Source organism: Odocoileus virginianus, chromosome 15 (assembly GCF_023699985.2).
Source record: "Odocoileus virginianus isolate 20LAN1187 ecotype Illinois chromosome 15, Ovbor_1.2, whole genome shotgun sequence".
Classification (NCBI taxonomy): Eukaryota; Metazoa; Chordata; class Mammalia; order Artiodactyla; family Cervidae; genus Odocoileus; species Odocoileus virginianus.
Window position 1 is genome coordinate 43,377,967 of NC_069688.1, and position 21,534 is coordinate 43,399,500.

General features: G+C 38.9%; 1 pseudogene; it reads right to left on the reverse strand.

Moving 5' to 3' along the window:
- Positions 1–223: 223 nt before the first annotated feature.
- Positions 224–20,193, reverse strand: LOC110128686 (TBC1 domain family member 1 pseudogene; annotated as a pseudogene).
- Between the last annotated feature and the right edge of the window lie 1,341 nt (positions 20,194–21,534).

The window sequence follows — 21,534 nt, forward strand, 5'->3', positions numbered from 1 at the left end:
TCTCAAGAGTCTTCTCCAACACCACAGTTCAAAAGCATCAATTCTTTGGCACTCAGCTTTCTTCACAGTCCAACTCTCACATCCATACATGACCACTGGTGTAGTAGCTTAGTTCTTAAATTGGCCCAGTGTGAAACAACTATTATGACTGTGGTGAGTTATATCACCTGTAGTTCCATCTTTCCTATTGTAATAGATAGGTGGTCCCCAGCCCAGATCCCCTTTATGAGCCCCTTTTATTGCTTCTGCTAGTTAGGAGCTTCTCAGGGGTTGCTCCCAGGCTCTGGATCCTCCCATTGGCCACCTGCGGTTGTTCAAGGAGGTCAAGGTTCTGTTTGCGTAAGCTGCTGTTGGTCTTCTATAATTTGTCCATTCTTTGGTGGTCACTGAGAGAAGAATCGATACACTCTTCCTGAAGCACGTGGTACTCAACTTCATAAGCCTGTAACTTTAGAGGGGTCCATCTCAAACACCTGGCTGATAGTCTTCAACATCTGCACCAAGCCTAGGTTGAGTAGTGTGCTTTTTATAGAGTCAGCTATGGTTTCTAGGTTTTCTTGCTGCAGAATCAAGGGCTTATGGCATCCCAGCAGACTTAAAGCCACTTTAAATATGACCTCTGAGTGCTGAAGAAAGATCATATCAAAGACTCGGGCAACGAAGCCCAGGAGGAACTGCGAGGCAAACAAGGTGAGGAACCAGGGCATGGCGTAGAGGCTGGGGCTGATCTCATGCTCCTCCAGGTGTGGTAATCATGGAACAGCCTTGAGAGCTGGTACATCTTGATCTGTAAAATAATAATGTCCAGTCGATACTGTTTCCGCAGCCCCATGTCAAACATCAGAAATTTGAGCATGTTAAACATCTCTTCTTCACCCATGTGAAGCAGCAGGATGCCTGCTACAAAGCTGAGACCTTGGCAATAGCCCACTTCTTCATCTAGAAGCGAGCAGGCCTTCAGGATGTTGTAAAGTGACAGCTGCCCTGCTCCTAGCTGAGCAGCATAGTACCGATGTGTTGGAAAGGTTCGCCCGAGGTCAATGAGAATGGTGTGCTGCTGGGAGGTGAGCTGCTTTAAGAGCTCTTTGTAGGGCATGTCCTTGGGCTGCAGTTTGCTGAGAAACAGGTGCTTCAGGTGGCACTGCTCCACCAAGAATTTCCAGATTTCACCCCGGTGATGTCATGGCACATCTTGGCCAACAGCCAAGTGCATTTTTTTCCACGTCAAACTTAGTTTGTGATCTTCCTGGAGTGCTTAGCATCTTTCCCCACACTGTAGTCACTTCTTCAAGACAAGGAGTGATTTCTTCATAATCAAGCTTTAGGCACTTGTTCAGCAAATCATTCTCAGAGGCTTGCAGCTTTTGATTTTCCTTTTCCATCCTGAGAAGCAGTATCTGTTGTAGGGATGGCCTTTTGCCACAGCTCTCAGAGTTCAAGAGATGTCCTTTTCTTTTCCTCTGGGACAGGTCTGAAGGGTTCATCTTTACAAACTGGTTCTAGAGGAGATCGTGGGGAAAGCTCTCCCAGCTCTGAATAATCTTCGTATCTGCTGGGAGAATCGCAGGCCTTCTGGGGGGTGGCCACTCGAAGGAAGATCTGCTGCCTCCATGAGTGTCTCCGCGTCTTTGTGGGGGTCCTGCTGACATCACCCACGTGGTTGGCTTTGGACTCAAAATCCTTTCATTCATGAGGAGTCTCTGTGCTCACTGAGTGATACTTTACAAGCTTCTTTTGCGAGACCCCGGGGGACCCCCATGCTGGCTGCGGAGGCCTGGCATTCCTCAGGGACATGACTTAGGGTGTTGGCGTGCCTTTGGAAGCCCTGCTTGGGTGAGAGCAGGGCTGGCTGTTTGGTGGGTTGGCTCTCCATGTCACTGGACAGGTCATCCAAGGAGCTGAGGAGCCTGAAGCAGCTCTTGGAGATAGGCAAGGCCTCCTTCTCACAGCCAGACAGCTCTTTGCCGGTGTTACTGAATGTCAGACACAAAAGTGTCCAGACCCAGACTGGCTGAGTGCTCCTGGAGGCCTCTGGCTTTATTATCCTGGGACAAAATACTTTCTAGAGGTTCTGTTAAAGACCTCTTCACTTTGTTTTTCAGTATATCTAGCCTAAATCGAGTGGTACTTGATGGTAATTCACTTCCAATATTCTCTGCTACAATCTGTGATGTCTGTTTTATCTCCCCAATATGGACATGCTTCTTTTCATGTAAACATCTCAGGAAAGAAATAACCAATTCATTCTCTCACTTCTCATTCCTTGATCTCAATTTCTGAACCTCCTCAAAAATAGTTGCTTGCTCCTGATTAGTTAATGTTGTCAGGTGCTTCTGGAGCTCTAGTTTGGTTTTGGAAGAGTTAATTCCCTTGATCTGCTCACAGAGCTTGTGCAGGCCCTGCAGGGGGCAGCCCTCACATAGAGGGGGCAAGTGCCTTCACTGTCTGCTCTACCAAGGCCACCGTGAAGGCTTGCTTCAGGGTCATCATGACCTTGATAGGCAGTTAGAATAGGAAAAAGGAGTCCAAAATGGCAGTGACTAAAAGACACACACAAAAAAAGAAAAGCCCGCAGAAATGGAAGAAAAGAAAATCTGAGGACCAGAGTGAGAACATCAGGTAAAACAAACAGCCCTCCTGGCTAGCCCAATTTACATAGGGCAGGCTCAGGGGGAAGAGAAAAAACATAAAAAGAGGAGCCAAAATTGAGCCCTGCCTCTTCTTTTGGGTCGGACCACCCTCACACCTCAAGGATATATTTTCCTTTGCTTGCCAAATAAAACTGAGCTGTAACCAAACTGTAACACTGGTCTACCATTTCAAATTTTTGCTGCAGTGAGACAGAAGCAAGGAAATTACACACTCCCCTGACAATCTCATCCACCAGAGCTTCATTTGTGCGCTGAAACACAGAGGAAATGAAAGCCTCTACCTCCGTAAGACTCCCAGCAGATGAAACCAAAGTGGTCCACATATCAAATACCCTGAGAGCAAAAGGATAGCTCGTGAAAATTTTTCTCCAACGCTATTTTTTGGTGTCAGGACTGATGAGGCAAACTTCAGATTGACCAATTGTGAAGAGCATAGTTCAAGGTTCCACAATATTGAGTCCACTAATCAGGTGGTTCTGGATGTCGCTTTCCTCAAAAGAGCTGAAGAAACTACTACTCCGCAAGCCTGCATCCTGAAACTCCTTTCTCTGAAGGCCAAGGAGCCGCAGCCAAGGCTTTGAGAAGGACTAGCGCGCCGACTGAGGGCCCGCTCAGCATCCCCCAGCGGCTGCAGCACAGACTGAAGCTGATCCAAGAGGAGAAGCCACCTCTCACGTGACTGAAGCCCTCCATGCACTAGTTGATCAGGGCTGGTGGAGCCTTCCTGAGCGCCATCACCCTGTGGCCCCAGAACAGCACCTCGAACTTCCTGGCCAAAGTGTCATCGAACTCCGTCAGGCAATGCAGCTCCTCCAAGCGGGCCTGCTGGATGGAATTGACGATCTCAGGCACCTTGGCCACCCAGCTGAACAATGGTGACGTCGCGGGCCAGGCGGCAGCTCATTGTCCTGGGCTCCCGCTTACTCCCACCGCCTGCCCTAGGGGTGGCGGGCAGCCAGGGGCCGGCTTGGGGTGCAGCAGGGCGGGGCATGGCTCCCCTGGCTGCCGCAGCAGACTCCTCCCCACCCGTCACGTGGTGGAAGTGAAAATGAAGCCGCTCAGTCGTGTCCAACTCTTTGCGACCCCATGGACTGTAGCCTACCACGCTCCTCCATCCATGAGATTTTCCAGGCAAGAGTGCTGGAGTGGTTGCCATTTCCTTCTCCAGAGGATCAAACCCGGGTCTCCCACACTGTAGGCAGATGCTTGGTTCTGTTTTTTGAGGAAACATTATATAGTTTTTACATAGTGGCTATACCAAATTAATATTTCAACCAACATTACACATCCATCTCAGCAACACATACTATTTCTTGTCTTTTTCATAACAATCTTCAGATATGCATTAAGTGATAACCATTGGGAGTTTTGATTTGCATTTCCCTATTTATAAGTAATGTTGAGCACCATTTCATGTACCTGTTGGCCATCTGTGTGTCTTCTTTGGAAAAAAAAAAATCTAGTCAAATTCTCTGCCTATTTTTTAACTAGATTGTTATTTTGCTATTGAACTCTATGTGTTTTTTATATATTTTGATTATTATTCCAGTATCAGATACTTGGTTTGCAAATATTTTCTCCCATTCAGATGGTTGTCTTTTCACATCATTGCTGTGGAGAGGCTTTTAGTTTGATGCAGTCTCACTTGTTTTTGTTTTTATTGTTTTACATTTGGTATCAAATCCATGAATCATTGCTAAGACCTATGTCAAGGAACTTACCACTCTGCTTTCTTCTAGAAGTTTTATGGTTTCAGGTGTTATGTTGAAATCTTTAAGCCATTTTGAGTTAAATTTTGGGTGTGGTATCAGATGGTCCACTGTCATTCTTTTGCATATGTTCCAGATTCCCAACACCACTGACTGAAAACTATCTATGATATAGTCTTGGCTCATTTAAGAAAATTAATTGACCATATACAAATGGACTTATTTCTGGGCTCTCTTCTTTTCGATTAATCTATGTCTCTGCTTTTATGCTAATACCATACTGCTTTCATGATTATAGCTTTTGTGATATAGTTTGAAACTAGGTACTGTGTTGCCTCCAGCTTGCTCTTCTTTCTCAAGATTGCTATGGCTTTCAGAGTCTTTTGTGGTTCTGTATACATTTTAGGATTGTTTGCTCTATTTCTTGAAAAATTCCATTGGAATTTTGATAGAGATTGCATTGAATCTATAGACTATTTTCAGTAGTATGAGTATTTATTAATTCTTCCAATTTATGAACAAGTAATATATTTCCATTTTATTTGTATCTTCTTCAATACCTTTCAGTAACATTGTAATATTTTCCAGTATACAGGTCTTTTACCTCTTTAGTTAAATCTATTTTTGATGCAGTTGTAAATGAGGTTGTTTTCTTAATTTCTTTTCTGATAATGTATTACTGGCATAGAAACATAACAGTTTTTTAATTTTGTATCTTGCAACTTTCCTAACTTTATTGAAACTTTTGCATTTTTAATATATATAAAATGTCATGTCTTCTGCAGCTAGTGACAGTTTTATTTCTTCCTATATGCAAAACAGAAAAAGAGACTCAGATGTATAGAACAGACTTGTGGACTCTGGGAGGAGGCGTTTCAAACTTGAATTTATTTTATTTTATTCTTTTTCTCACCTAATTGCTCTGGCTGAGACTTCCAATACTATGTTGAATAAAAGTGGTGAGAGTGGCCATTCTTGTCCTGTTGTTCAGTCACTCAGTCATGTCAAACTCTTTGCAACCCGATGGACTGCAGCACACCAGGCTTCCCTGTCCTTCACCATCTCCTAGAATTTGCTCAAACTCTTGTCCATTGACATGAGCTGGGAGTCTGAGTGTCTCTGTCACCCTCTTCTTGTCCTGCCCTCAAACTTTCCCAGCATCAGGGTCTTTTCCAATGAGTCGGCTCTTTGCATCGGGTGGTCAAAGTATTGGAACTTCAGCTTCAGAAATAGTCCTTCCAATGAATATTCAAGACTGATTTCCTTTAGGACTGATGGTTTTGATCTCCTTGCTTTTCAAGGGACTCTCAAGAGTCTCCTCCAGCACCATAGTTCTAAAGCATCAATTCTTTGGTGCTCAGCCTTCTTTATGGCCCAACTCTCACATCCATACATAACTACTGGAAAAACCATAGTTTTGACTATACAGACCTTTGTTGGCAAAGTGACGTCTCTGCTTTTTAATGTGCTGTCTAGGTTGGTCATAACGTTTCTTCCAAGGAGTAAACGTCTTTTAATTTCATGGCTGCAGTCACCATCTGCGGTGATTTGGAAGCCCAAGAAAATAAAGTCTGTCACTATTTACACTTTTTCCCCATCTATTTGTCATTAAGTGCTGGGACTGGATGCCTTGATCTTAGTTTTGTGAATGTTGAGTTTAAGCCAGCTTTTCACTCTCCTCTTTCACCTTCATCAACGGGCTCTTTAGTTCCTCTTCACTTTCTGCCATTAAGTTGGTGTCACCTGCATATCTGAGGCTACTGATATTTCTCCCAGCAATCTTGATTCTAGCTTGTGAGTCATCCTGCCCATCATTTTGCATGATGTACTCTGCATGTAACTTAAATAAGCAGGGTGACAATTGTACAGCCTTGTCGTACTCCTTTCCCAATTTTGAACCAGTCTGTTGTTTCATGTCTGGTTCTAACTGTTGCTTCATGACCTGCATACAGATTTCCCAGGAGGCAGGTAAGGTGGTCGAGTATTCCCATCTCTTGAAGAATTTTCCACCATTTGTTGTTATCCACACAGTCAAAGGCTTTAGCATAGTCAGTGAAGCAGAAGCAGTGTTTTTCTGAAATTCCCTGTTTTTTCTATGATCCAGCGGATGTTGGCAATTTGATCTCTGGTTTCTCTACCTTTGCTAAAGCCAGCTTGTACTTCTGGAAGTTCTTAGTTCACATACTATTGAAGCCTAGCTTGAAGGATTTTGAGCATTACCTCACTAGCAGATGAAATGAGTGTAATTGATGGCAAAGTGATTTCTTTGAAAGTTTGAACATTCTTTGGCGTTGTCCTTCTTTGTGATTGGAATGAAAATTGACCTTTTCTAGTCCTGTGGCCACTACTGAATTTTCCAAATTCTGACCCTAAAGTTTTTAGCTTTATACAATTGGGTTTGATATTAGATGTGGGCATGTCCTGTAAGGCTTTTTATTATGTTGAGGTATGTTCCCTCTATATTCACTTTGTTAAGAGTCATTATTATAAAAAGATGTTGAATTTTGTCAGATGTTTTTTCTGTATCTATGGAGATGATCATATGATTTTAATCCTTCTTTTTTGTTAATGTGATGCATCACATTGATTGATTTGCAGATGTTGAGTCATCCTTGTATCCCTGGAGAAAACCCACTTGATCATGAGCCTTTTAATTTATTGTTGATAAATTAATAAATTTAATTTATTTAATTAAATGTAAATTTAACCAAACAAATACATAGTTTGCTAATATTTTCTTGAGGACTTTTGCATCCATGTTCATCAGTGATATTGACCTGTAATTTTATTTTCTTGGAGTGTCTTATCTAATTTTGGTATCAAGGGTAATGCTAACCTCATAAAATGAGATTTGAAGTACTCCTTAAAACTTTTGGAACAATTTGAGAGGATTGTTGTTAATTTTCTTTAAATGTTTTATAGAATTCACCGTGAAGCCATTTGGTCTTGAACTTTCATTTGCTGGAAGTTTTTGGTTACTGATTGAATCTCTTTACTAGTAATCAGTCTATCCATATTTTCTATTTATTCATGATTCAGTCTTGGTAGATTGTATGTTTCTAAAAATTTATCCATTTCTTCTTGGTTGTCCAACTTGTTAATGTGTAATAGTTCATAGTAGTCTCTTAACAATCCTTTGTATTTCTCTGATACAGTGACATCTCTTCTTTCATTTCTAACTTTATGTATTTTAGTTCTTTCTTTTTTTCTTGGTGAGTTGCTAAAGATTTGTCAATTTTGCTTGCTTTTTAAAAATATCAGCTGAATTTCATCTTTTGTTTTGTATTTTAGTCTTTATCTCATTTATTTCTGCTCTGATCTTTGTTATTTCCTTCCTTCTAATAATTTTGGAATTAGTTGTTCTTGTTCTAATTCCTTGAAGTGCAAAGTTAGGTTGTGTCCTTTTTCTTAATCTTGATATAGACATTAATCATTATAAATTTTCTGCTTAAAACTGCTTTTGCTGCGTTGTATAAGCTTTGGTATATTTTATTTTCATTTTCTTAAGGTATTTTTAAATTTCTCTTTAGATTTTTTCATTGACCCATTGATCAGTATCATCATTTAATCTCCATATGTTTGTAAATTTTCCACTTCTTTCTTTGTAATTCATTTCTAGTTGTATACCATTTGGTCTAAAGGGTACTTGATATAATTTCAAACTTAAATTTATTAAGACATCTTGTGGTATAACATATGATCTCTTCTGTAGAATTCTTCATATACACTTGAGAAGAATGTGTATTGTTTCTTTTGGATGAAATGTTCTGCATGTTTGTTAAGTCCATTCAGCCTTAAACATACTAGGATCAATCTTATTAATCCTCTTTCTGCATTATCTATCTATTGATGATGGTATTAAAATCCCCTACTATTATGATATTACCATATTTTTTCCCTTTAGGTCTATTAGTATAGTTGCTTTATAATTTAGGTGCTTTTATATTGGATGCATAGATATTTTAAAATGTTATATCCTCTTGTTGGATTGACCAATTTATCATTATATAATGACCTTCTTTGTTTCTTACTATAGTCTTCATCTTAAACTCTATTTCCTGATCTAAGTACAAGCATACCTCATTTTATTGTACTTCACAGATTTTTTTTTTAAACAAATTGAAGTTTTGTGGCAACAGGGCATCAAAGAAGTGCCATTATTCCACATTATTCCAACAGCATTTCTCACTGCATGTCTCTGTATCACATTTTGGTAATTCTCAAAACATTTCAAGCCTTTTATTATTGTATTTGTTATGGTTATCTGTGATCAGTGGTCTTTGGTGTTAGTGTTACAAAAAGATTATGAATTCCTGAAGGTTCAGATGATGATTAGGATTGTAGCAATAAAGTATTTTAAAATTAAGGTATGTACATTGCTTAAATGTAAGGTTACATTTCATGTACATTGCAAACTTAATAGACTATGTATAGTGGGAACATAACCTTTAATATGCACTGGGAAACCAAAAATTTTGTGACTCACTTTATTGAGATAATTATTTTGCTATAGTAGTTTGGAATCAAACCCACAATATCTCCAAGGTATGCTTTTATAGCTACTTCAGCTTTTTAAAATTCCATTTGCATGTTATATCTTTTTATTATTCCTTCACTTATACTCTGTGTGTGCATCCTTTGATCTGAAACAAGTCTCTTTTAGGCAGCATATAGATGCACCTTGTTATTTCATCCATTCAGCCACTCTCTATCTTATAATTGGAGAATTTAGTGCATTTACATTCAAAGTATGTACATATATACTTATTGCCATTTTATTAATTGATCTGTGGTTATTTTGTAATTTCTTTGTTCCTTTCTCCTTTTGTTCTCTTTGTGATTTGATAATGTTCCCTAGTCCTATGCTTAGATTTCTTTTTAATTTCTTCTGTATCTGCTATAGGTTTATGCATTGTGGTTACCATGAGGTTTACAGAGAACAGTTTATAATAATCGATTTTAAACTTTATATTTTTTTATTGGAGTACAACAATTAACAATGTTGCGAGTTTCTGGTGGACAGCAAAAGGACTTAGCCATATCTATACATGTATCCATTCTCCCCCAAGCTCCCTTCCCATTAAGGCTGCCACATAACATTGAGCAGAGTTCCATGTACTATACATGAGGTCTTTGTTGGTTATCCATTTTAAATAAAACATTGCCCTATCTTTGAGTTTCCTAATCCTTTTTTCTGCATCCTCTAGTCTGTTATTGAACCCCTTTGTTGTATTCTCAGTTCAATCACTGTATTTTTCAGCTGTATTTCGTACTTTCTTTTTCTTTCTCTTTGTAAAATTTATTTATTCAATCTTCTCTGAGCTCAGTGAGCATCTTTATGACCATTATTTTGAAGCCTATCAGGTAAATCTTTTATCTCTATTTTATTGAGTTCTTTTCCTGAGGTTCCATCATTTTTTATTTGAACCATATTCCTCTGTTGTTTCATTTTCCTTGATTCTCTGTATGGGTTATACAGTTTTATGCATTAGATGAAACAGTCACCACCTCTAGTCTTGAAGGAGTGGTCTCCTATAGGAAATGAATATTATTGTTCAACTCTGCCCTAGCTCTTTGGTCTCTCAAATATTTATGATTTTCCAAGCAGCCTCTTTTACTTTTAGTGGCTCCAAGTAACTGAGTTATGCCTACTCCTGTCAGTGTCCAAAAGGAAGGATCTTAGTGAACAGCTAGATTCAGGCTTATTAGAAGCCAGGTCCTTGTACAGCAGCTTTTAAAATATAAAAATAGATTCCTTTAAGGGAAGACTTTTGTTGTTGTTTGATCGCTAAGTAATGTCTGACTCTTTTGTGACCCTATGAACTGAAGCCCATCAAGCTCCTCTGTCCATGGAATTTTCCAGGCAAGAATCCTGGAGTAGGTTGCTATTTCCTTCTCCAGGGTATCTTCCCAACCCAGGGATCAAAGCAGTGCCTCCTGCTGTGTCTCCTGCAATGCAGGTGGATTCTTTACCACTAAGCTGTGGGGGAAGCTCCAAGAGAAGACTGGGGTATGGGCTTTTGTCTCCTCTCTCTGTGCTGAGACTGGGGGTGATAGCCAGTTAAGAAATCTTTCTTACTTTGTCATTGTCCCACTAAACCCATAAACATAAGCACAGTGGACAACTAAAGCCAGGCTTTCAAGGGACTGTCTTCTGAGTGGCAGGCGCAAAAGTTGGGAAACCAGGACCTAATACAAACTCCTTTCTCAAAGACACAAATGACCTGGGTGGAGCAGAAAAGGAGCTCCAATATGATGCCTGCCATCTTCTCCACTCTCTGAGGGAGGGAGGTTATAATCAGCCCTTCAATGTGTGTCTACTTAGAATCCCGCCCTTCTGGCCACAGTTATAAAAATAAGCTAATAGACCTCTTTCACAGAATGACTGGACACCTTAATCTGTTACCTCTCTGCTTTACCTTGTGGGTGGTAGTGGGTTCATAAATTTCCCCATTTATCAGAGTCCTGTCAGACCTGAAAGCCTAACCCCACTGGTCACCAGAGCCAGGTGATCTAGAAGTGTCCTCTGGGTGGCAGAGGTTAAAACTGAGATGCCAGGTAAGTGTGCAAGCTGCTTTCCAGGAGGCATCAGCAACCTGAGGTGGGGCAAAACGAACACACAAAGATGGCACCCCTGGCCTCTATTTTTGGAGAATATTTCCATAGGTCACTAGATGTATGTTAAATTAGATGCTTGATCCTCAGGCTGATGCTTAGAGATTAGCAAATAGACTTTCATAGAAAGTAGAAAGTCTGGGTGCTTTGACTATCTGTGTTGGGATCTGGGATGGGTGAATGCACAACAGACTTTTAAGAACTACTTTCAGTTCTCTGTAGCCTTGTGGTTCTCTTGGACCCAAGTCCCACTGACTCTCAAAGCTAGAATTTTGGGGGGCTCACCTCTTGGCTGAGGGCTTAAAAGTTAGAATGCCAGATGTGGGGCTCAAAACTTTTGTTCATCAAGAGAAGCACAGGGTTTTGAGTCTTCTCCTAATTGCAGATTGCTGTACCAGGGATGTGACTTATGGCTAGATTGCATCTCAGTCTCTGCTACTCACTTCAATATGGGTTTTTTCCTCATTTGTTCAATTTATAGGAGTCATTCAGCTGGCTCTGGGTTTTTCTAATTTTTATTTTTTACTAGACTGTAGTTAATTTACAATGTTGTATTAGTTTCTGGTGTACAGCAAAGTGATTCAGTTCTAAATATACATACATCCATTTTTTTTTTCAGATTCTTTCCCCATTTAGGTTATTACAGAATATTGAGCAAATATTCCCTTTGCTATACAATAGGTCCTTATTAGTTATCTATTTTTTTCCAAGACCATGTATTATTAAACCAATATCATTTTGAATATTTCTCAAAGCAATTCTTATTACTCTTTTATATCATTATTATTTGTATATTTCCTCCCCTTTTTCATCATTTTAAAATTTTTTTAATTTTTATTTTTTGTTGGAATATAGTTGATTAACAATGTTGTGCTAGTTTCAGATGTAGAGAAATGAATTCAGGTATCCATATACATGTATCCTTTCTCAAATTCTTTTCTCATTTAGGTTATTACAGAGTATTAAGCAGAGTTTCCTATGCTTTATAATAGCTCCTCATTGGTTATCTACTTTAATTACAGCAGTATGTACATGTCAATCTCAAACTCCTAAACTATCTCTAACTCCCACCCTTCCCGCCTGGTAGCCATAAGTTTGTTTTGAAAGTCTGTAAGTCTGTTTCTGTCTTGTAAATAAGTTCACTTGTACCATTTTTTTTTTTTTAAGATTCTGCATGTAAATGATGTCATAACATTTGTCTTTCTCTGTGTGACTGACATCACTTATGATGATCTCCAGGTCCAGCCATGTTGCTGCAAAAGGCATCACTGCATTCTTTTTTATGGTTGAGTAACATTCTATTGTATATATGTACTATGTCTTAAATATTCATCTGTCAAAGGACATTTAGGTTGCTTCCATGTCTTGGCTATTGTACTGTGCTGCAATTAACATCATAGTGCATGTATCCTTTCAAACTATGTTTTTATCTGGATATATGCCTAGTAGTGGGATTGTTGGATCAAAAGTTAGGTCTATTTTTAGTTCTTTAAGGAACCCATACTGTTCTCCAATTTACATTCCCACCAACAGTGTAGGACAGGTCTCTTTTCTCCACACTCTTCTCCAGGATTTGTTTGTAGATTTTTTGATAATGGCTATTCTGACTGGTATGAGGTGATACATTATTATAGTTTTGATTTGAACTTCTTTAATTAGTGATGTTGAGCATATTTTCATATGCCTCTTGGCCATCTGTATGTCTTCTTTGGAGAAATGTCTATTTAGGTCTTCTGCCCATTTTTTTATTTTTAAAAAATGTTTTATTGAATTTCATGAGCTGTATCTAAACTTTGGAGATTAATTCTTTGATAGTCACATTGTCTGCAAATATTTTCTTCCATTCTGTAAGTTGTCTTTTTGTTTACAGTTTCCTTTGCTATGCAAAAACTCTCGAGTTTAACTAGGTCCCATTTGTCTGTTTTTATTTCCATTACTCTAGGACACAGTTGAAAAAGATATTGTTGTTATTTATGTCAAAGGTTTTACTGACTATGTTTTATTCTAGGAGTTTTACAGTATCTCATATTTGTGTCTTTAGTCCAGTTTGAGTTTGTGTATGGTGTTAAAGAATGTTCTAATTTCATTCTTTTTTATGTATCTGCCTAGTTTTCCCAGCACCACTTATTGAAGAGATTGTCTTTTCTCCATTGTATAGTCTTGCCTCCTTTGTCATAGATTAATTGACCACAGGTGCATGGGTTTATTTCTGGGTTTTCTATCCTCTTTCATTGATCTAGATTGCTGCTTCTATTAGTACCATACTGTTTTAATGATGGTAGCTTTGTAGTATGATCTGAGGTAAGCTGACTCCTCCACCTCAGTCTTTCTTTCTCAAGATTCCTTTGGCTATTTGAGTTCTTTTGTGTCTCCATAAAAGCTTTAAAAAATTTAGTTCTAGTTCTGTGAAAAATGCCATTGGTGATTTGATAGGGATTGTATTGAATCTGTAGATTAGCTTGGGTTGTATATTCATTTTGACAATATTGATTCTTCCAATCCAAGAACATGGTACATCTCTCCATCTGTTTGTGTCATATTAGATTTCTCTCATTAGTATCTATGGTTTTTGGAGTACAGATCTTTTGCCTCCTTAGGTAGGTTTATCCCTAGGTATTTTATTCTTTTTGACACAATAATAAATGAGTGGTTTTTATTTTTTTTTCCAGAGAAAAAGTTTGCAAGTATAACTATAGATTGGTGTCTTCATGGGAGGAGGTGAGTTCAGGGTCCTGTGTTACCATCTTGAACCAGAACTCTCAAGACTCAAATTATTGAACTGACTAGCCTAATAAAAAATAAAATTGAGACATTTTTAGTTATTTAAGGATAAATAAAGAAATGAAAATATATTTGAAAGCGCTTTGAAAAATAGAGCAGAATAGTTAACCTTAGGAACCTATCACACCTTCCTGTCAGAAACAGTAAAGAAGGAAGGAAAGTTGATTTAAAGTAACCAAAATAGAATTTTACATTATCCAGATTAAAAGTTGGTATTATATTTAGACTTTACTTCTTAAAAGCTAACTTTTCATCAAAGAAGATTAATGATACATTTATTTTACTGTGTTTTATACATAAGCATCTTTTTTGATAAAGTCATTTCAGATTATTAGTTTACAGACCAATTAAAAATAATTCAAAGGAAAAAATATCTCTTATAGGATAAATGTCTCTTGTTATTCCTAAAATAGCTATTTTCAGCAATAAGCTGGTCAAGGAAAACTTAGTTTAAAGCTTCATTAAAGACATGAAAAATTTATATGTTAATTTTCATTCTGACATCAACATGAATTTGATCACTAGCTTCACTACTATATCTGAAATCTCTAGAAAGATTTTCTCTTTTATATAAAGAACCTTAGACTTTTTTGTTGTTTCGTGGTGATCTAGTATTAGTTGACTTCTCTATAATTGGTTAGCTTGCTCTGTATTGGTTAAATGTTCCCTGTAATACTGATTTTTTTTTAGCTTAATATGAAATATTAGAGATCAAGCTTTTGCCTAGAAGATATCCTTCAATTCTTTTCCAGTCTTTATGTACCGTCAAGACTGTGGTACTTACATTCTACATTTTGAGTCCCTCTACTTGGAGTCAGAGTCTTTAAGAAAGATTCCCTCCACTTACAAAATCACTCATGCATTTGAGAAAGTTAAACCTTTTGTCAAATATTATCATTAATTAAGTATAAAAACACACCCAGTAAGGCAAGACACCAATCATCCAAATAAGTGAGATACTCACACAGTGTGCTTTATTGTTGCTGTTTGCATTATTATAGCTATTTTCTAAAAATGCTCCATCTCATTCAATACAAGACAAAGAAAATCAATGTTTACCAAATACCCCCTCTGTCAAAGAATAATTAGTTTGTTGGCTCTCTATTCCATCTGCTTTCTGAAAGTTTTCTATGTGGCAGAGATTGACAAACTAAAAGTTGCTTTTCAAACTGCCTTGCAGCAAGGGTTCTAGATACCAGGCAGGGTTCACAAATGAGATTCACCCATGCCAGGTTCAGAAGATGCAAGTGGGGCAGGGGCGAATGATTTGCTTCAGTGCTGTTTTCTGTGGGAAGCCACAGCCAGTGACATTGGGTCCAAGTTGGTACTCTAGTGCCCAGTTGCTGCCATAGGGGTGCCCAGCAGCAGTTGTAAAGATGCGTTGGTAGCCTTGTGATTCTTCCCCCTTATTAGGGCAGAAGCAGCAGCTCCCCTGATTGGCAAGTTCCTCATTATTACTCTGAGGGCCATTCCTGGATGACCTGCCAAGAGGCTACTCCTTCCTTGTTTTGAATCCTTTTCTGATTCAAATAGCTCTATTTTTGTTTCTTATAGCTATATTGTGACTGGCACTGTCCCAGAAAGAACAGTTTAGAAAAGTGTAGCTAAGGTGTAGTTAAGTAAGAAAATTCCAATTATATGTTTGAAAGTATTTCCAAGAAAATCAGCCATTGAAGTTTAAATTTTATTGTAGCTTCCAGAACTTGGTGGATGGGTAATAACTGATCAATCATGCTTGATAGGAAGTATAACAAGATGTAAAGGGCAGAGCCTTTGAAGTCAGACAGGAGTGCACAGTCTAGCGGGTTTCCAGTTAGAGCCATAGTTTCTAGACAGACTGGCAAAAGAAATGTTGCAAAATTAAGAATAAACTTAATCCTTAGATAAAGATAAAAGTCCCATGATCATCAATGAAAGTTTAGTGTTTCATGCCTGGGAAGGTAATCCATGCTAAGCTAGACCAGGTGAATAGACTCAGATGATCGGAAAGGAAAGAGGGAGAACAGCCTTTGGAAGGCAACAGTCCTGAGATCTCCCATTAATTTTGTTATTTACCAGCTGTATGACCAAGACTTCCCTTAGTTTCTAAGCTTTAGTTTCCACAACTGTAAAATAGGAATATTAAACTGTTTAATTAGAAATAAGGTTTGCAAGGCACCTGTAGCACCTGGCATGCAACAGGTTTTCAGAAGTAGTAATGAACTATTATCCCTCAGTTTTGAATTGAACAATGAGTCTAATCTTGTTCATGTCCAGATGCCATGGACATGAACTTGGGCAAACTTCGGGAGATGATGAGGGACAGGGAGGCCTGGCTTGCTGCACCCCCTGGGGTCACAAAGAGTCAGACACGACTGGGTGACTGAGCAACAACTAGTCTTGCTCACAGAGAAGCAAAAAATAGTAAGATATGAAAATGGAAACAGAAGAAAGCAAAAAAGATAAATAGCAAGATATACAGCCAGAAGGGCTAATGATGTCTCATAGGCTCTGAGACAAGGGGGAAAAGGAAACATTCTCCTACAGTGAGAAGAAAGGAAATAAAGTAGTCTGGAGCCACAAAGAATCTAGGACAGAGCCTCCTGCTGCAGTAGCGCTGGGTGACTATAAAAACATGAGGTCTGCTCTCAGCGGTAGAGGTATGCATAGTAGATTCCATTATAATGCTCTGTTTTCACTCAAAACTTGCCAAAATTTTTCTTTTGAGGTGAAACTCTCCAGTATTTTCTACGCTCAAATTGATTATTTGAAGTAGCATTGAAAGAAAGTAAAGATACTTGTGATTAGAATACAAAGAGGTGGGAAAAGAGACTCAAAATTATAAAATGTAACTTTATAATTGTATAAAGTTAATGTGTTAGATTGTTCATACAAACCACTAAAAATAGGTTGCATTTTTAATTGAAATTCAGCGTGAGAGATTCTGTGCTCCTCTTAAAGCACAAGATGTAGACAATACTGACTAAAACACATCTAAGGTGAACTCGATATTCTCTGTTTATTTGTATCAGCATGGCTTACTGTGTCTACATGCATGCTTTCTACAGCCAACTCAGCACAAATATAACTGGCTCATTCAGTTAAATCAATCAAGCTATTTGCCAGTTCAGTGAAACAAAAGCACAACTGTTGTACGATGCAAATCAAATTTGTTTGTGTATAGACAGATCTACAAATTTCTAGTTGATTCAATTTTCATTATGTTAAAAACCATAACATAGTGTATGCCTAATTATTTTAAACTCGTTAAGTGTGGATCCGTCTATACTCTTAGGAATGACTAAGCATGTTTTGTATAGTTCCATCTCTGCCTAGTGCCATTTCTCTCAAGTTCAGGTTTCAGCTATTGGTATTTTTCTGTAGGAAAGTTTACCTTGACCTGTCAGAGGCAAGCAGGAAAAGTACAACTGTCTTGTTTTTGACTTAGAAGTATGATGTTCCCTGGGACGGCCATGAGCTCCAGACACTTCAGAAGATGTCACCAAGCTATCCAGGTGATATGGATACAACTCAGAGGCCACTTTAATTCAGAATGTGGCCCCAGGCAGGTGTTCAAATAGATTCAGAATCTGGGAATGAGGCACTAATAGAACCACAATGGCATTAAGTACCTGGTTACTAGCACTCTTGTGATCAGTAATCCCACTGAGACAATAAACAGGGTCTATAACATCTTCACTTATGGAGTTCAACCACGTGCAGAACCTTGGGTAACTTACTGATAGCAAGTTCAAGTCCTCAGAAGAACTTCCCACCAGTGAGTTCAACTTTTCCCAGAAGGAAACATGAAGCCTCTCCTTTCCACAAGTTAAGGCTTCTCTTCCTTCAGCTTGCTGGCAGCTCCAGTCCACTGTTTTCTGCTAGCCACTCCCTGATTCATAGAACCTTGTCCTGGTTTAGCCACTTGAAGCAAGAATCTCTACAATTTCTTCCCAGGGCTTCTTCCCTGGCCTCTTCCTAGGGTACTTGTGGCCACCAAATCTTGCATGTAATTCACACCATTCCCTTGATCAGTGCACAATAAGATGGTGGGTCTACAGACAATCCTAATGGTATTACAGCCACATGCTGTCTGCAGTATAGACTCGATGCCTACAGATTTTCTTTCCCAATTCATTGCAGGAAGACGGCAAAAAAGCTAGCATGATGATGATCTTTTCCTGGTTCTTCCCTTCCTCCATCTATTCTCTTTCCAGGTCTCCTTATCACTTTTCTCTTTTAACTCTACAATCCACTCTAAAATCCATTTTTAATCTAATATTATGAGTTGCTGCTGCTGTTCAGTTGCTAAGTCATGTCTCATTCCATGGACTGCAGCACGCCAGGTTCCGTTGTCCTCCACTATCGCCCCGAGTTTGCAAAATCATGTCCATTGAGTCAGTGATGCTATCTAACCATCTCATCTTCTGCTGCCCACTCCTCCTCCCCGTCAATTTTTCCCAGCATCAGGGTCCTTTCCAATGAGTCAGTTCTCATCATGTGACCAAAGTATTGGAGTTTCAGCTTCAGCAACAGTCCTTCCAGTGAATATTCAGAGGTGATTTCCTTTAGGATTGACTGGTTTGATCTCCTTGCTGTCCAAAGGATTCTCAAGAGTCTGCTCCCACAACATATTTTGAAAGCATCAGTTCTTCAGCATTCAGCCTTCTTTATGGTCCAACTCTCATATCCATACATGACTACAGGAAAAACCATAGCTTTGACTATACAGACCTTTGTCAGCAAAATGATGCCTCTACTTTTTAATAAGCTAAGATTCTCATAGCTTTTCTTCCAAGGAGCAAGCATCTTTTAATTTCATGGCTGCAGTCAGCATCTGCAGTGATTCTGAAGCCAAGAAAAATAAAATCTGTTACAATTTCCACTTATTCTCCTTTTCTTTGCTATGAAGTGTTGGGACCAGATACCATGATCTTAGTTTGTTGAATGTTGAGTTTCAAGGCAGTTGTTTCACTCTTCTCTTTCATCCTCATCAAAGAGGCTCTTTAATTTTTCTTCACTTGCTCCCATTAGAGTGGTATCATCTGCACATCTGAAGTTGTTGATATTTCTCCCGGCAATCTTGATTCCAGATTGTGCTTCATCCAGCCCAGCATTTCTCATGATGTATTCTGCATATAAGTTAAATAAACAAGATGACAATATACAGCCTTGACATACTCCTTTCCCAATTTTGAACCAGTCTGTTCTTCCATGTCTGGTTCTAACTGTTGTTTCTTGACCTGCATGTAGGTTTCTTAGGAGACAGGTAGTGTGGTCTCATACTCCCATATCTTTAAGATATAGTTTGTTCTGAACTACACAAAGGTTTTAGCATAGTCAATGAAGCAGAAGTAGATATTTTTCTGGAGTTCCCTTGCTTTCTCCATGATCCAATGGATGTTGGTGATTTGATCTGATTCCTCTGCCTCTTTGAAACCCAGCTTGTACATCTGGAAGTTCTGGGTTCACATACTGCTGAAGCCTAGCTTGAAGGATTTTGAGCATTACCTTACTAACATGTGAGATGGCAATCGTATGGTAGTTTGAGCATTCTTTGGAATTGCGCTTCTTTGAGATTCAAATGAAAACTGACATTTTCTAGTCCTGTGGCCACCAATGAGTTTTCCAAATTTGCTGATGTATTGAGTACAGCTCTTTAACAGCCTCATCTTTTAGGATTTGAAATAGCTCAGCTAGAATTTCCTCACCTCCACTAGCTTTGTTCATAGTGATGTTTCCTGAAGCCTGCTTGGCCTTACAGTCCATGATGTCTGGCTCCTGGGAAGTGACCATACCATCATGGTTATCTGGGTCACTAAGACATTTTTTTGTATAGTTCTTCTGTATATTTTTGCCACCTCTTCTTAATCTCTTTTGCTTCTCTTAGGTCTTTCTCATCTGTCCTTTTCATGCCCATCCTTGCATGAAATATTCCCTTGATATCTCCAATTTTCTTAAAGAGATCTCTAGTCTTTCCCATTCTATTGTTTTCCTCTACTTCTTTGCATTGTTTATTTAAGAAGGTCTTCTTATCTCTCCTTGCTATTCTCTGGAGCTCTGCCTTCAGTTGAGTATATCTTTCCCTTTCTCCTTTGCTTTTCACTTCCCTTCTTTCCTTGGGTATATGTAAATCCTCCTCAGACCGCCACTTTGCCTTCTCACATTTCCTTTTCTTGGGGATGGTTTTGATCACCGCCTCCTGTACAGAGTCATACCCTCTGTCCATAGTTCAAGCATTTTATCAGATCTAATCCCTTGAATCTATTTACCACCTCAATTATATAATCATACATGATCTGAGTTAGGTCATACCAGAATGGCCTCATGGTTTTCCCTGCTTTCTTCCATTTAAGCTTGAATTTCACAATAAGGAGCTCATAATCTGAGTTACAGTCAGCTCCCAGTCTTGTTTTTACTGACTGCATAGAGCTTCTCCATCTGGTTGCAAATAACATAATCGATCTGATTTCAGTATTGACCATTTGGTGATGGGCATGTGTAGAGTCATCTCTTGGGTTGTTGAAACAGGGTGTTTGCTATGACCAGTGTGTTCTCTTGAAAAAACTCTGTTAGCCTTTGCCCTGCTTCATTTTGTACTCCAAGGCCAAACTTTTCTGTTATTCCATGTATCTCTTGACTTCCTACTTTTGTATTCCAATCCCCATGATGAAAAGGACATCTTCTTTTTTGTTGTTGTTGTTGTTAGTTCTAGAAGGTGTTGTTGGTCTTCATAGAACTGGTCAGCTTCAATTTCTTCAGTTTCAGTGGTTGGGGCATAGACTTGGATTACTGTGATGTTAAATAGTTTGCCTTGGAAATGAACCGAGATTATTCGCTTGTTTTTGAGACTGCACCCAAGCACTGCATTTTGGACTCTTTTGTTGATTATGAGGGCTACTCCCCTTTCCTCTGAGGGATTCTTACTCACAATAATAGATATAATGGTTATCTAAATTAAATTTACCCATTCTTGTCCATTTTAGTTCACTTATTCCTAAAACGTCAATGTTCAATCTTGGCATCGCCTGCTTGACCACATCCAATTTACCTTGTTTCATGGACCTAACATTCCAGGTTCCTATGCAATATTGTTCTTCACAGCATCAGACTTTACTTTCACAAAATCCACAACTGAGTGTCATTTCTGCTTTTGCCCAGCTGATTCATTCTTACTGGAGGTATTAGTAACTTCCCTCTGCTCTTTTCCAGTAGCATATTGGACACCTTCCAACCTGGGGAACTCACCTTCTGGTGTCATATCTTTTTGCCTTTTCATACTGTCCATGTGGTTCTCCAGACAAGAATACTGGAGTGGTGTGCTATTCCTTCCTCCACTGGACCATGTTTTGTCAGAACTCTTCACTGTGTCCTATCTGTCTTTGGTGGCCCTGCATGGCATGCTCATAGCTTCATTGAGTTATGCAAGCTCCCTTTGCTGTGACAAGGTCATGATCTAAAATCAGTTGCTTTCATATTTTTTTAAATTGTGTTTTTTTTTTATTGGAGAATAATTGCTTTACAATATCATGTTGGCCTCTTCCATATCTCAATATGAATCAGCCATGGGTATACATATGTCCTCTCTCTCCTGAACCCCCCTCTCATCTTCCACCCCATCCCACCCCTCTAGGTTATCACAGAGCACTGGGTTGAGCTCTCCGTGCCACACCGCAAATTCCCACTTGATACCTATTTTACATGTGGTCATGAATATGTTTCCATGCCATTCTCTCAGTTTGTCCCACCCTCTCCTTCCCGCACTGTATCCACAAGTCTGTTCTCTATGTCTGCATCTT